Source organism: Podarcis vaucheri, assembly GCF_965113315.1.
Source record: "Podarcis vaucheri genome assembly, chromosome: 4".
NCBI lineage: Eukaryota > Metazoa > Chordata > Lepidosauria > Squamata > Lacertidae > Podarcis > Podarcis vaucheri.
Window position 1 is genome coordinate 38,794,324 of NC_138762.1, and position 17,644 is coordinate 38,811,967.

At 43.1% G+C, this 17,644-nt stretch overlaps 1 long non-coding RNA gene across 2 annotated transcripts in view; it reads right to left on the minus strand.

Annotated features, from left to right (window-relative positions):
* Positions 1 to 17,644, minus strand: part of LOC309530753 — an 85,887-nt gene that overhangs the window by 17,038 nt on the left and 51,205 nt on the right. Inside the window, exons 1-3 of one of the 2 annotated variants that reach the window (XR_014218878.1) lie at positions 14,233 to 14,503; positions 5,082 to 5,248; positions 2,277 to 2,324 (exon numbers count right to left, since the gene is read on the minus strand). This is a non-coding gene — a long non-coding RNA (uncharacterized lncRNA). Of the gene's footprint in view, positions 1 to 2,276; positions 2,325 to 5,081; positions 5,249 to 14,232; positions 14,504 to 17,644 lie in introns of those variants that run through there. The other variant, XR_014218877.1, reaches the window with a different exon arrangement.

Here is a 17,644-nt window from a genome sequence, read left to right on the forward strand (position 1 = left end):
CTGTCACTCTTTGTTTCAAAGCAACATTGGCTACTGTTTAATATTCTGCAGCTGGACACAGTTTCATCCAAGGTCACAACTGCAATGATGTCAGCTGGATTATTAAAAAGTGCAATAATTTATCCCTCGTTTCCATTACGAATGTGCTTTGCATGCTGCTGGTCTTGAGGTGGGGGGAGGTTGTGTACTCAAAACAACCAGATAAACCCACTTAGTATGCTATAATTAAAATTAAAAGATACAGCACTGCAATGCACACTTTTTAGTGTATCTCATATCATGGTTTTTGTGATGGCTGCAGGATCAGTATGGTACAACATGGAATACCAACTGTAAACACAATTTTTTAGCAAGCCTCATTGATTTCAGTAAAACATATCTCCCTTAGTCTAAGGGTATGTTTAAACGATAGTTATTACCTCTCTTTGGGGAGCCTTGGGAACATGTTCTTTGAGGAGGGGCCAGGAATCTCTACCACTAGGACTTCCGGTCGGCGCCAGCGCTAATGGCGGTCCTCTTTCCGAGCTCCGGAGGAGGACTGCTCTGCGAGTTCGGGTCTGACCCGCTACGGCAAGCGGGGGACCCCTAAAGGAAATCTGCTTTGCATGCAGAAAATTTGCATGCAGGAATGTCTCAAATCTTGAAGAAAGGCTGCCAGTCAGGGCATACAAACTACTTGGGCCAATGGTTTGACTTCATAAAGGCAGCCTCCTAACAACTCCCAAGACTCTTTTGGGTAAGCCATGAAACTTATACAGTGGTACCTTGGTTTAAGAGCAGCTTAGTTTATGAACAACTTGGATTAAGGACGCTGCAAACCTGAAAGTAGGTGTTTTGGTTTGTGAACTTTGCCTTGGAATACGAACATGTTTCGCTTCCTGTTGAGTGTGTTCCATTTGTAAATTGAGTCCCCCACTGATATGGGAAAGCACGCCTTGGTTTAAGAACGGACTTCCAGAACAGATTAAGTTCATAAACCAAGGTACCACTGTACTGATATAAAAGCCCTGTACTTTTAGAGTGTAGCTATGTCCTAAGAGTATCAAACCCCTCTGTCATTTTTTATTTTTTATTTTTGAAGCCTAACAGCCCCTTGCTTGTAATACTGCCAATGGCTGTGCCTCTGTTCTCTGCCCTCAGGTGGGGTGAACGGCACAGCCAGAGGTTTGATGTTTTATTGTGTTTTTAATATCCTGTTGGAAGCTGCCCAGAGTGGCTGGGGAGGCCCAGTCAGATGGGCGGGGTATAAGTAATAACTTTTTATTATATTATTATCTCTTCACAGTAAGGTTGACAAAGTCTGTATCTTTATAGGTGAAAAGCAAAGCCACCATCTGTATTTCTTTTATTGCAGGGATATTCCTGTTGAATACTTAAGCTGTTTCTCAGTCCTTCATTACCTTTGCAAAATCCCCGATTCTCATAATCTGATCTTATTCTCCTGTCTGTGCCTGTGTACTGAGATTCAGTACAGCAGAGAGAAGTCTCAATGAGGATAACTTTTATCCATTTGGTTATTTATCTGCAATATTTATTTTTTCCACTTATTATCCAAGCTAGTCCACAGAAAATGAAACAATTAAAACATCCCATCACACACAATAATTCAGCCAACTAACATTTTTAAAAGACTGACAGAAGGAGTAGAACAGCTGTAAATAAATGTTTAAGCGTGAAGTTCTTCAAAAGGCAGGGATAACACAGCACAGGTAGGGCAAGATCTCTACGTTATAAAATGTTATCAAATGCAAACTCATCAATGCAGGAACACTTCCCACAGCTGTCCCTGCATGGACTCAAGCCACCAACCTTCTGGTCAGCAGCCAGACCCACTAACCCATTGTGCCACTATTAACCAGGATCAGAAACCTCTTGATTTAAGAATAGGTTGCAAATGTTCACTTCACATGTTTAGATGCCCACTTAAAAAGACTACAATGGGTAAACCAACCTTTAGTGTGGTATCTCAAAATACAGTAATAAGAGCCTGGTTTACAATAAAGTCACATTCACTGAACTATGTATGGAGTAAAACCCTACTTTTCAATAAATTTCACTTTCTGAGGATATTCCTTTTTAACTGTGTGAAACTGTGATTCAGTTAATAGCTCCTAGCTCATTTGTTTGCTATAAGATGTGAGGCATAGGTCTAGGGTTTTGAAAGTACAGAGCTACAGGTTAGAGGTCCAGTGCAGGATTGTCCAGTTTATGCACATCCAATCTATCAACACAAAGCACTGGAGTGTTGTAAGAAAACGGTATAAGATTTACATTACCTTAGTGGCTCAATGGAGCATGGCTGAAATCAGTGGTGGCTCCTCATTCTGTCGAACACAAAACTGGTTCTAAATGGTTAATGTTGGGTTGAATACAGAGACAGCACATTCAGAACTCGGTGTAAAGAAATCAATTACTTGAAACCAAGTTTCACCTCTGCATTTGCGATGTCTCAGGTAAGACTAAATTACAGTGCCCTACAGTGTATGGGGTCAGCATTTTCCTATGAATGCCTTTTCAGCCTAGTGTACCATGCCAGTCCCAGAGACTCAGAGATGTGACAATGTCTGGAGGTAAGAATTAAAACTGTTCTGGGAACTATTGTTCACCTTGCACAAGGGAGTCAATTTGGAAACGGCACAGAATAGCTTTTTCTTTTCTTTCTTTCGTTTATCTTCAAACACAATCTATATTCTCCAAGTTAACAACTTTAGCATCCTTGGTCAAATGTTGCCTGCATTATTTTTTCCCCAGACTCCTTCTTTTTAATAGCCTTGACCAGTGCTTTTTTTCTATTAAAAAAAATGTTAAGGGGTGCTCTCATTTTGACTCAAGAAAATCACCATTTTATAGTTCAAATCAGGAAAAATAAATACAGTAAATGGACAAAAGTACAGTGGACGCTCGGGTTGCGAACGTGATCCATGTGGGATGCACGTTTGCAGCCTGTAGCGTTTGCAACTTGCAGTGGCGTGTCTGTGCACGTGTGGGTTGCAATTTGGCACTTCTGCACATGCGCAAAGCACAATTAAGCACTTCTGCCCTTGCGTGACCGCCAAAACCCAGAAGTAACCTGTTCCGGTACTTCCCGGTTTCGGCAGTCCGTAACCCAAAAAAATTCAACCTGACATGTCTGTAACCCGAGGTATGACTGTTCAAAGATTCACAAAATGTTTAGGGGTATGTGTACCCCTGTGTCCCCTCAGGGGAAAAAAGCACTGGGGTCTGACCTGGGCAGAGAGTGGGTGGCCTGGGGACGAGTCCTAAGGACCACGAAGAGATCTGGAGGATGGCATTTGGACCCTGGGCCTGAGGTTCCCCACATCTGACATAAGGAGTCAAAGTAACCCCACAGTCATTTTATTCCAAAACAACATTGAAGTCCCACTTTATCTCAAAAGATCCTTGTGGTCCCATGTGACTCCCCCCCCCCCCCCGAGGAATATTTCTTCTAAGCGCATGCATTGTCTTAGCTAGATTTGCCAGATTTTGGAGAACCTTAACTCTGTGTGGCTCTTTTATGATATGGTACATGGTAGGCTTTTAGCACGACACCGGCAAATGAGAAAAACAAGGCCATGTACAGCATGAATGGGAAGCCTGTGGCTGCTGAACTCCCATCAGCCCCAGCCAGCATGGCCAATGATGAATGATTATGGGAGTTGTAGCCTAATAACAGACTGGAGATTGTTGTTGTTGCTGCTGCTGCTTAAGCAATGAGAACTAAATGTCTTCCTTAAGATTTAAAGTACAGCTAATTCAACAAGCAGTAGTTTTGTTGCATGCCATCCCAAATCTCTGAATGGTATGAGATTCCAGGCGCTTACTCAGGGCTTGTGTTCAGTGCCGTAGTGTGGGTTGTCAGCACCCGGGGCAAGGCAAGTAATTTGCGCCCCCTAACCCGTGGATTTGCGCCCCCTAACCCGTGGATTTGTGCCCCCTAACCCTAACCCCCAGATGTTGCGCCCGGTGTGGCCGGCCCCCCCTGCACCCCCCACGCTACGCCACTGCTTGTGTTTGCTTTTGGGAATGAGTTACAGCAGAGACTGTAGTCTTTCTTATGTATCGTTTTACACGTATCTACAACCTAAGCCTGAGATGGAGGGGCTCACAACATCAATGTTCCAAAAGGGTCTTGTTTCTCCTATAGCCACAACCTTGGATTCAAACAGAAATCAAATGTGGCTCTCCAACAGGGTTGCCCTACCTCTCTGGGTTGCTGCTTTCCTTCTGGGTCACATCAAACTCTCCCTTCTCACCATTGTCTTTTTCTAACTACCAGCCAGTTGAGGGAGCTCACCCATTTGTCATCTCACACAGATCCATTTCCTTTGTTCCCCTTAAAGGCCTATCACCCAGCTTATCACCTCAACAGGAAACTAGCTTGACTTATATTTAAACACTTGCTGCATCCAAAGGTTAGAAGGGTCTCTGCATACAGCCTACTTCTCCCCACCCCAAATCCATAACAGTATCATTGTAAGCTCACTGGATTCGACGCAGAATTATCCATGAAGTTCACTGTTAGAGGAACCCTGAGCATGGCAGAATGATAGCCCATATACTCTGGTTTGGTCCCATCATTGCTCCATTTGGATAAGAGCATGTTCTTGATTCAACCTGAATATCTTACACTGTAAATTGGATACATACAATCACTGTAAAAAAAAAAAAATTGCATTTTATTAAGATGATGAGTCTTTGGGGTTGCTACAGGGCTGTGAGATTTATTGTGACATAAGATAATGCACGAAAATTGTCCAGTAGCACCTTAGAGACCAACTAAGTTTGTTCTGGGTATAAGCTTTTGTGTGCATGCACACTTCTTCAGATACACTGAAAGAGAAGTCACCAGACCCTTATATATAGGAGTGTGGGGTGGGGTTTTTCTCAGAAGGTAGGAGGTAGGTGATTGACTCAATGGGTATGGTAAACCTGTTGACGACTGTTAACAACTGCAATAGTCCTACAGGAAAAAGCAAGGGATAGTATGCAGATGACCAAAATAGCTTTAGCATATGTAATGAGACAAGAATCCAATATCTCTATTCAGAGATATTCATCAGACCAACACGGCTACATACCTGAATAAGATAATGCAGACAAGAGTCCACAAAACATCTTTTTGCTGCAAGAAACCATTTGGCTCTTCAAATTCAACAGAATTCTTTGTTGAGAAACATCTTGTGATCTCCAAGAAACTTATGCTACAATAGGACTGAAATCCTGTGTACACTTTCCTTTGAGTTAGCTGCAATGAAAACACAAGTAAAGCATAAGTAAACATGAGTAAATAGAGTTGTGCTGCACATTTCTTACTACTTCTAAATGTTAATTATTTTGATAGAGGATATAAAATTTGCAGAGCAATCCTACTTAGTCTGTTCAGAAATAAGCCCTGCTGAGTTCATGGGGCATACTCCCATTAAGTGTGCATATATACACTTAATGAATAAGCCCCACTTAACTCCATGGGTCCATTTGCCCAAATAAACATTTATAGGATAGTGCTTTAAGGTTTTTTTTTCTTCTGGAAACCAACTAACTGCTTGGAATAGTAGCACTGCACAATATACCATTAAAGGAACATTTTATATCTGAACAAAAATATAGGTCAGCGCATGAAAAAAATAAAATAGTATAATTGTTGGTGATCACGTTAGAATTAACAGTATAACACCGTCTTCCTTAGATGTTAATTTGTGCGAAGACTTTTCGCTTTCACTATATGTTAGCAGGCAGTGCCCCCTGGCGGCACAAAATTAATCAAGTTTCATTTTAGTCACTGGGAAGGAAGTACGGGGAAGGCACTAGCCAATTTACAACTAAGGCACACAAGGACGTAGTTGTGTTGTTGTTTTTCTTCATTTGAAAGCATGAAACCTTCTGCATTTAAGAGAGATATCTTCTCCCATGCAGGTAAACATCAATGGGACAGGAAGGGACTCCTTGTACCGAGTCAAACCATTGACCCATCTTGCCAAGTATTGTCTACAACTCTCCAGGATTTCAAGGCGCCTCTCCCAACTGTACCCAGAGATGCTGGGAATTAAACCTGGGAATTTCTGCTTGAAAGGCAGATGCTCTGCCACTGAGCAATGGCCCTTCCCCAGCTGCAGGCTTCTAGATTAGACACTGACGCACAAAGTATTGTTTTAAAAAACCAAGACTCCTTGCACTCTCCTCTGCTCCCTCTTTCTTTCCACCCAGGGCAGCCCTGCCTTCTGGGCCTCAGTGGCGGCAGCCCCTCTCCTCCTCCTCACCTGCTCTCGAGTAGCCACTACAAGCTGCCCAAGGGAGGAGACCACCAGCAGCAGCAGCCATGGAGAGGCAAGGGGATGCTTCCTTGCCGCTGTCACTCAGGACAAACGCCTGCTCATACACTTTCCTGAGCTTGGCAGTAGCAGCAGCACAGGAAGGAAAAATAGGGACATTCCAGGATCAAATCAGAAGCCCAGATGGCTCTTGTAATTCCAGTACTGTCCCTGGAAAATTGGGATAATTAGAGGGTATGGAGTGTACTAGGCCTAGGATTCCATAATGGGGGGGGATTGGCTATACGGTAATTGTAAGAGAATATATATATATATATATATATATATATATATATATATATATATCTTATTGGGAGTTAAGCAGGCAGGTATACGTTTGCATTGTTAGTCACTTATATCCACCTAATAATTATATGCTGGCATTGGATCTTGCCTTGAGATACACAATAAATATTCATTTATTTATTTATACATACCACGTTCACCTGGCTGGGTTTCCCGAGCCACTCTGAGCGGCTCTGAACAGAATATTAAAAACACGATAAAACATCAAACATTAAAAACTTTCCTAAACAGGGTTGCCTTCAGATGTCTTCTAAAAGTCAGAAGAAGAGTTTGGAAGTGATATCCCGCTTTATCGCTACCCAAAGGAGTCTCAAAGTGGCTCACAATCTCCTTTCCCTTCCTCCCCCACAACAAACACTCTGTGAGGTGAGTGGGGCTGAGAGACTTCAGATAAGTGTGACTAGCCCAAGGTCGCCCAGCAGCTGCATGTGGAGGAGTGGGGAAGCGAACCAGGTTCACCAGATTACAAGTCCACAAGTCCGCTCTTAACCACTATACCACACTGGCTCTCAGATAGTTGTTTATTTCCTTGACATCTGATGGGAGGGTGTTCCACAGGGCAGACGCCACTACCAAGAAGGCCCACTGCCTGGTTCTTTCCCGCTACTGTGGAAGTAGCCTACTTTGGTTCTTTCTAGCTATGTACACTTGGAAGGGCATAGCAAAGCACCATATGTGTCTTGAAGGATGTGCTTCTATCTTTCCTCCCACAAAGACCCATGTGGTGGAAAGGGAACATAGTTCAGTAGCAGAGCAAATGCCTTGCGCTGGATAGGTTCCAGATTCAATCCCTGGAATTATCAGGTAAAAGGTTTGTTTAGTAACTGAAGTAAAGAATTTGGCCTGAGACAATACTGGGCTAAATGGATAAAATGTCCACTCTGGTATAAGGTAGCTTCCTTTGAAGCTGTTTTATTCTGTATTAGAACTAAACCTGCACAGGCATATTTATCAATTCAGCAGTTACAGCCAAATGATAGATGGGCGAATCAAACCGTATTTCATATTCTGTAGTTTTATTTGAATAAAAAAGATGGCCTTCATTACAGCTTTTTTGTTCATATCCTTTCCAAATATCACGCTTTCTGTCTTCAAATGAGAGATGACAGGGAAGAGACAACTTGTAGGATCTGTGCAGGCTTCTGCTATTCTTAACTGACCCTCATCAGGGTGCATCTCATTTTAGCTCATTTTGCGAGAACTGCTTAATGCAATTAGCGAATGCAGAAGACAAAACGAGGCAATGTCACCAGCAAACGGAGAATAAAAGACAAAGCATGCAGGAGTCATTAGCTCTAATGGAGATGATTTAAAAATAATCAGGAAATTCCTCATTCACCGAACACTATCTACATTGGGGTGGGGAGGGGAAATGGGGAAATCTAATACTGCCAGACTGTTCAGGGAAAGGCTTTTGAGCTAGTGAAGGCAGAAATGCCTTTATTTCTGATTCTGTGTGATTTTTCTGATTTTCATGGTGTTCTGGTGGGCTTCCCCAGTCCTATGGAACAAGTTTTCAGAGTATACTGAGAGCTATGGGGATAAGCAGGAGTCAACAAACATCACCTCCCCTTCTCTTACGTTGGTAGATGCCTCCAAAAGATATTCATGGGTTGTTTTTACAAAGGCTTTTAGGCTCTTGTCTGGAAGATCGTTGTACCTTAATGCTGTGGATTTCATGTTTCTGGTTTCGGATGGCAGGCTTGATGGTTTCATAATAAAAAAATATATTTCCAAGTAGGGCCGCAGGAAGCTGTCAATGTTAAGACACTCAGAAGCCCTCTACGACAGGAAAAAGAAAACAAGGTTCAGAATGGAAGAGAGAAAATTCAGAGGTGCTAGAAAAAGAGGAGGAAGAGTAGCTGGGCACAAGAAGGCATATAATAATTATAATCATAATGTTCTGAGTGTACTATCGACCTTCCTATGGGCAAAGGTAGCACATTTGACTGGTGTGGTTCTTTGTTGTTGTTGCTTTGCATTATCGGCCCAACCTTTTTGCTCTTTGAAATAGGATGCTCACACACTTGGGGGATACAGGGGCATTTTTATGATTTAAATTATAAAATATATGCCTAGTCTTATGCCTAGATACGATTCCCCTATCAGCAAATAAAGGGTCCATTAGTTGTTAGAGGAAGAGATGCATTTTTTTCTGATTCTCTGTTCTCTCTGCAGCACTCCACACCACTTCTGTGTTTCAAGGTACAGACTCCACACACACACACACACACACACACACATTTTTCCATGTATAAGACTAGGTTTCCCCCCTAAAAAATAATGTTCAAAATTTGGGGGTGTCTTATACATGGGGGCCATCTCTTCCCATTTTCTTAAACTGGAGTCCCCCAAAATAGCGGGTGTCTTATACATGGGGGTGTCTTATAGACGGAAAAATACAGGGTGGGTATATAAAATAAAATATCTCCTTTTTATAAAAGGGCTTCATGAAGACAGAAAGACAGAAACTTTAGGGATGATGGGGGGGAAACCCTCAAGTTTTGACTCCTGAGGCAAGTCTAGCTATCTCACAAATTCATGTTAGATGCGGAGCCATACTTGAAGTACAGTGTTCCTGGACTGCTTAAAGTAAAAGATCCAACCACCTTGGTTTGAACTGGTTTGGTAATTACAAGGTTTCTTAATGAGAATTTTCGGCGGGGGGAGGGGAGAGATGCTGGGGGCTTCCGTCATCATCTGAGAGTTCTCACCTAGCTTTTAATGTTGTACGTAGGGGTGGGGATTATCTACTTTTATGTTCTCTCTACTATACTCTCACATGTGGTAAAAAGAAAAATCACATTTATTCCAACAACAGCTAATGCAAAATTGTCACATTAGTAATTCATCCTTCTTCCTGAGTGTATGTGCTCCGACCTCTAGTGGCAAGAGAGATAAATTATTGAGTTCTATCCATTTCTGCTCATACATTATGACATATGACATAATACCTGATATGATTCATACAATAATATAATTAGAAGCCATACTATTAATAATCTAAAAAGGTTAATTATTCATTAAATACAAAAATGGCCTGCAACTTGATTGGCAATGTTCCTTGTTTTCCTTATCTTCAAAACAATAGAGCTGATATTTGCATTTTAAATAATATTTTAAACATCAATATAAAATAAGTAATAATAAAATTACTACTCCTACTCCTATTTACACCCCATTTTTCTGCTCTCTTCTCAGACTGCTGTATAACATAACCATGAAACCATACCATAAAATTATTTAAACACAACTAACAATTTAAAAAAAAACACACCAGAATAAACATGCATGCAATATAATCACTAATTTCTATAAAACATTGCTTGTAAACATACTAAAAGCTTAAGAAAAAGTAAAATGCCAATTAAACTGAATGAACAAAAATATTTGTCAAAGGAGGGTGGGATACAGGTGTGATAAATTATCAAGTGTCTTGTTAAAATAAACTTTAATTATACCAGTAAAATGAGTCCAATTCTTGGCTTTTTTAAAAGGAAAAAAAAGTCCCCATAGCAGAGTCTGCATGCTTACCTGCTGTTACATATGTAGACTCCTGCCATGTGACCAGGGGTTTTCCAAAGGTCTGAACAGAGCCTACACAAGCTCTCCCCCTGAGACTGGCCATGCTTCATTCTGCTTGCATGTGTACATCTTATTTACATGTACACCACAGTTTCAGGTTAATGTGTCCGCTTGGTCACATTGCCCTGCTCCCACATGATTACAATCCTGAATGTCACAGGAAGAGTCATTTCTGAAATTTATTACTATTTAATTGTTTTAAGTTGCTTGCTCCACAATAAATTCTCCAAGTGACGTGCAAAGCGTAAGTAAAGCATAAGTAAAAGTAATGCATTGTAACAAAATGGTTCATAAAACGAACAACTGTCAATAAAAGAGCAGCAAAAGTGTCAACAAGAACAAATCATCAATTGCAGCAATCAACAAACATCACTGTTGTCCTTCACATGCCTGGGGAAGACCCATGTCTTAGAAGACCCCAATATGTTTATCATAAAAAGTTTATTGTATATGGCATAGAGGCTTGCCTTGTGGCAAAAGGGACTGTTTGTCCATGTAGACCTCATGCTGTCTACTCTGACTGGCAGAGCTTCTCTGCAATCTCAGGCAGAGGTCTTTCCTATCACCTGAGATTCCAGGAATCCAACCTGGGACATTTCTGCATAATGCAGAACTTGCATTATGAAATATACTCAATAATAATAATAATAATAATTTATTTATAGCCCGCTCATCTGACTGGGTTTCCCCAGCCACTCTGGGTGGCTTCCAACAAAGTATTAAAATACAGTAGTCTGTTAAACATTAAAAGCTTCCCTAAAGAGGGCTGCCTTCAGATGTCTTCTAAAAGTCTGGTGGGAGGTGTTCCACAGGGCGGATGCCACTACCGAGAAGGCCCTCTGCCTGGTTCCCTGTAACTTGAGGGAACCACCAGAAGGCCCTCGGCGCTGGACCTCAGTGTCCAGGCAGAACAACGGGGGTAAAGACGCTCCTTCAGGAATGCCATAGTGATTTCATGCTCTTTATTGTAGCTTGTAAAACAATGATTGAATTGGCCCCAAACCTCAGGCTTTTATATACATTATTTACACAATGAATTGTGTAATCAGTCTGATTGGCTGATTCTGCTTCCCTCCTGAAGCCTGATTGGTCTTCTTCTGCAAGCCAATCAGTTGTTGCATTCTAGGATCCTACTTACCTATTGTTCTAAGATCCAAGCTTAGTACATAACACATTATCTTAAAATTGTAAGGATCTAAACGGAGCTCACGATATTTCGCGCAGAGCAATACTGTGTGACTGGCCAGACCTTTAAGAAGTCAGAAAGCTGTAGGGGGGAAAGTCTTATCAAGCCCTACCTCTTTGGTACATCAGTGTGCACTCCCTTGCTAAGGTAGTGTGGGACACACAATTGTACAAATATAAGGGGATTCCTAAGTAAAGCTGACACTGCAGTTCAAACAGTACACTGAGCCAGCTAGCCTGACACAAAAGATATCAAGGAGAAATACATGCTCTGCTGCACTTCTGTTGTTATACAGCCAGTGCATAGTCTAAATCTAAAAGCTACTGGGATTATTAGAAGTCAGTCCTAGCAAGTGTTTTAAAAGGCGTTTCTTTTGTTGCTCCTAACTAAGCTCGACAATAGACTCTATATAGACAGTATTTTGGTGGCACCTCCGGCGCAGTTAAGAATTATTTTCCCCGAGCATCTTGTCTGCTGGCAAATGATCTCACCGCTAGGTGGCGTGCGGCTCAATTACTTTGCAGGTTTGGAAGTCGTCGAGCTCACAAATGTACTACAGTAATGTAGGAACACAGGAAACTGCTTTATAGGAAGTCAGGGCTCAGTGCTGTCGGTGCATCTCCAGGCCACATTCCGGCTTTCAGCTCTGATCAATCTGGAAGCCCAACCTGGCTGAGTCTGTTGGGTGTGGAGGGCACCAGGTGGGCACAGGCTGTCAAAAATTCAAGGCGGGTTATGGCAGATTGCTTCTCTAATCACTTGAAATAATTGTTTAATTTGCCACAGTTTCAATAGTATTACCAGGCAAGGCTAGTTCATTACATCTGAACGTTATTGACTATCTCCAGTAAGCTCTGACCCACAAGGAAACTTATAGACCATGTAGGCATATCTATGGGTGAGCCAAAATGTTACAAATAATTACTATTAATAAGGAAGTGGCTGTTTTTCAAGTGTCACCAAAATCTGTACAACTAAATCCAGAATATTTGAATGGCTATGCAAAAGTCCCCAGAGCCCGGTTCCAAGTTCCTTATGTGGCTCAAGTACAGTTATAATAATAATAATAATTTATTATTTGTACCCCGCCCATCTGGCTGGGTTTCCCCAGCCACTCTGGGCGGCTTCCACAGAAACCAAAAAACACTAAAATATCATACATTAAAAGCTTCCCTGAATAGAGCCGCCTTAAGATGTCTTCTGAATGTCAGGTAGTTGTCCATCACCTTTACATCCAATGGGAGGGCATTCCACAGGGCGGGCGCCACCACCGAAAAGGCCCTCTGCCTGGTTCCCTGTAGCTTCGCTTCTCGTAATGAGGGAACCGCCAGAAGGCCCTCGGCGCTGGACCTCAGCGTCCGGGCAGAACGATGGGGGTGGAGACGCTCCTTCAGGTATACTGGGCCGAAGCCGTTTAGGGCTTTAAAGGTCAACACCAGCACTTTGAATTGTGCTCGGAAACGTACTGGGAGCCAATGTAGGTCTTTCAAGACCGGTGTTATGTGGTCTCGGCGGCTGCCCCCAGTCACCAGTCTAGCTGCCGCATTCTGGATTAGCTGTAGTTTCCGAGTCACCTTCAAAGGTAGCCCCACGTAGAGCGCATTGCAGTAGTCCAAGCGGGAGATAACTAGAGCATGCACCACTCTGGCCAGACAGTCCGCGGGCAGGTGGGGTCTCAGCCTGCGTACCAGGTGGAGTTGGTAGACAGCTGCCCTGGATACAGAATTGACCTGCGCCTCCATGGACAGCTGTGAGTCCAAAATGACTCCCAGGCTACGCACCTGGTCCTTCAGGGGCACAGTTACCCTATTCAGGACCAGGGAGTCCTCCACACCAGCCCGCCCCCTGTCCCCCAAAAACAGTACTTCTGTCTTGTCAGGATTCAACTTCAATCCATTAGCCGCCATCCATCCTCCAACCGCCTCCAGGCACTCACACAGGACCTTCACCGCCTTCACTGGTTCTGATTTGAAAGAAAGGTAGAGCTGGGTATCATCTGCATATTGATGGACACCCAGTCCAAACCCCCTGATGATCTCTCCCAGCGGCTTCATATAGATGTTAAAAAGCATGGGGGAGAGGACGGAACCCTGAGGCACCCCACAAGTGAGGGCCCAAGGGTCTGAACACTCATCCCCCACCACCACTTTCTGAACACGGCCCAGGAGGAAGGAGCGAAACCACTGTATAACAGTGCCCCCAGCTCCCAACCCCTCTAGACGGTCCAGAAGGATGTTATGGTCGATTGTATCAAAGGCCACTGAGAGATCCAGCAGAACTGGGAAACAACTCTCACCTTTGTCCCTAGCTCGCCGGAGATCATCAACCAGTGCGACCAAGGCAGTTTCAGTCCCATGATGAGGCCTGAACCCTGATTGGAAGGGATCCAAATGGTCCGCATCCTCCAGGCGTGCCAGTTATTTATTATTATTTGAAAATAATATTTATATGAAGGTGAAAGAATGCAGGAATCAGCAGGTGAGAGTAGGACTATGCAATGGATCAGAAACACTGTATATAACGGATTAATTTAAATGCTTTTAGAAGAGTCAGCAAGAGGGAACCCCCACCAAGCTAACCCTATGGAGGACTCACTTTCACGATCTCCATGAATACGTTTTATGGAGTATAGTGAAGCCTTGCTCCTCCTCCTCCTACTACTACTAATAATAACAATAATAATTTATTATTTCTACCCCGCCCATCTGGCTGGGTTTCCCCAGCCACTCTGGGCGGCTTCCAACAAAGATGAAAAATACATAAATGTGTAATGTGCACGGACTGCACTGTGAGTCACTCCAAGATAAATGTGCAGCCTTAGACAGAAGTCCTACTCACACTTACCTGGGAATAAGTCCTGTTGAATTCAATTGGGCTCACATCTGAGTAAAAATGGATAGGACTGCACACTGTTGCATTCAGCTATATGCTGTCAACTACCTATTTTCAATTACATACTCTTAAGTATGTGCTTTTGTGTAGTCCTGAATACTTGAATCTTTTCTAGTGCTTTCCTGAAATTGACTTTTTTGGCCCAAACTTGAACAAGGTGAATTCTTGGAACATGAAACGTCCTACAGACAGATCTTAGAATTAACACATCAGGGCATCAAAGGATGGCCGCTTTTGCATTGCTAAAAAAAGAAGAAATGCAACACCAGAAAGGAGGGGAGAAGATGCAGATTTGCATTAAAAGCATATGAGCTAATTTATGGTATAAATGCAAACATAGAAATAATTACCATAATATAAATAAAACAATAACTCACCAAAGTGCCTCGTCTGCCAACTGTTGAAGGGCAACTTCAAGGCCCAGTTTCCTTTCTTACAGTTCTTTAGATTAGACTTGCACCAGACAACACTTACTTCAGATAGAAGATATTATTTTTTTAGACTGAGGACTATCCTCTGTAAAGGAGGATACATGGCCAACCTAGAGAATCAGACACATTTCAAAGTGCATAAGGCCCTTGATCAAATATTAAAGGAAATAATCAAAGAAGTGTGGAGCTCCTCCAATACGTCTGGGAGTATATCCAGAGAGACATGCACACAGCAAAGGTGGTTTTGGTGTGCGCTGTTTGGCATTGAAACATTCACCACATCAAGACACAATTCACTCAAGAGGTGATTCACAAGTGACCTTCACCACTGTGCTAGTAAATAAAACAGAATCTCTCTCTATGTACACACATTTTCTTTGCATGGGTGAAAATACTTCCCTGGATCATGGCCACAGGATTCAATCCAGAAAAGGTTTTAACACTCATAAACACAATACCACAGCGGTTGTCAACTTGCTGTATTGGACTGCCACTCCCAACCAGCATGACCAATGGTTGGGAATGGAGGGAGCTGCAATCCACAAATTCTAGAAAACACCACCTTGGCTATCCCTGCAATATCACCCAGGCTTTTCATGCCAAACTGCTAGCCACAGTTTTCATCCTGGGAGAAAATGGGCCCTGCATCCTCTTGTTAACAGAGCCACTTCGCAGGTTGGGCCTTGTCTCCTCTGCATGAACTTGACTATGTTCCTACTTCATCTATGTGTTGCAGGCTGAGTTGAAATGTTCCAGAATTTTACCAGATAGCACTTTTGTATACCAGTTAATGTGTATCAGCACACACAATGCTTTTATGTGCCGCTGTAAATGCAGGTGTTTTGCTGCATGGTCATGCAGCGTACATGTGCTGGAAAACTATGGTCCTGGGCAATCACGTCATCCCTCAATGATGCATTCATCAAAATGCTCTTAGGGCATCTGTTTTTATTTACTTTTACATTTTAATTAGTTTTCCAACCTGCCTCTTTGCTTAACTTCAAAAAATCCAGGTGACTTGCAATACAAAATAATTTTCAAAAACAAAAAAGCATGAGGGAAAACCTGCAGTATACTCTTAGGTAAAGGTAAAGGGACCCCTGACCATTAGGTCCAGTCGTGACCGACTCTGGGGATGCGGCACTCATCTTGCTTTAGTGGCCAAGGGAGCCGGCATACAGTTTCAGGGTCATGTGGCTATCATGACTAAGCCGCTTCTGGCAAACCAGAGCAGCGCACGGAAACGTCGTTTACCTTCCCGCTGGAGCGGTACCTATTTATCTACTTGCACTTTTGACGTGCTTTCGAACTGCTAGGTTGGCAGGAGCAGGGACCGAGCAACGGGAGCTCACCCCATCGCGGGGATTCGAACCGCGACCTTCTGATCGGCAAGTCCTAGGCTCTGTGGTTTAACCCACAGCGCCACCCACTAGTATACTCTTAAGCATAGCTAAAATAGCCTGGTCAGTTTTCCTGACCAAATGGCTTCTGGAATAAGATCTTTATATCCTTCCTGAAAACATGAAGGAAGCAGGCTATGCAGATATCCATGCAGATATCCTCAGGTGGCATTGATGAAGTTGCTCTCTCTCTCCATGAAGGAGACACTAGGTGAAACTCATGGCTCTGTTTCTGCTCAGTATTCCTCTCCTTACAGCAATCCACTAACAGGATAACAATGGCAGCTATATTCTTTATTCTGTGATTTTGGGTGTATCATATTTCAACGTAGCACCATGTCTAGGGGAAAAAATGTGGCTAGGGAAACTGAAGTTAAGAGAAAGGGGAAGGTGAATTTAGTATTGGGTTCATTTCTTGCTCGTGTTGTCATCTTGGAAAAATTGCCAATTCAAGACCACATTCAGGGCCATGTATAACCAAATCAAGAACAACACAATGGCATTTCCAGGTCAAGGTCTCCAAAGACGGCAGCCTAAACTGGAGGTTCTGGAATATACAACATGAAAGATAGCAAGAAAGCAGCACACACTATTTTGTTGAACAGGGTAGGTAAAAGGTAAAGGAGTAGGCAGAAGGCAGACGCTGATATCAGGCGTGGTCAATTTAGAAGGACTAACATTGCATTTCCTTCTGCAGATATCTCTAAGGTCTGAGTTCCCAAGATCCAGTCATATCTCTAAGTTTTGGGCTCAGACAGAGTTGGCCAAGCACTTAGCACTCTCAGGCAGCTGTTGTGGCCCAGATACCTTGGCAGGGTTCACTGCTGTGCTAATCCTGGACCCTCAACGCTAAATTGCCGAGTACGTGAACCACTCACTATTTTACTTATCTTCAGTGCCCCTGGTGTAGCATCATGCTAGGGCATTGTAGGAAATTAAATGACAGGGATAGGGATAGGTACTGGAGGGGGGCCACTAGGGGGCGCATTGGAAGATGGCTGACAATAACATCTCTCCGACCCACACGAGGTAATTTGGAAGCTATGATGGGGGTAATTAGCCTCCTTAACCCCCACCAGAATTGGGGGGGCGGCCCTTGCCTGCTGTGCCCTATACCACCCCCGAATTTGTGGGGGTGAGGGCACTAGGCACAAAGCCCTCCTGTGGGATTTCGGCACTCCTGGACACCGTCCCTGATTCACGCCACTAGATGCAAGAACTTCAAAAGAAACAATTTGGATGAAAGGAATGCACATATTTCAAGAAAGAAGGGGGAGTAAAGACTGCTAACAGAAGAGATCTCTGACAAAACAAGATAAGAATAAAACATGAGAAGATACGCCAAGACAAGGTACGGCAAATGACTGATGGGGGAGGGGGGAAAAACTCTCCCTTCTTTTCTTATGTGATTAAAGAAGAATCCCCTCCCCTCACGAGTCAGAAATGTCGTTTTAAGGACTTAAGCTGTGGATTTAAGGCTATGTGGAGATAAACTTTCGAACCAAAGCACGTTTTAAGAAGAGCGTGGAATGA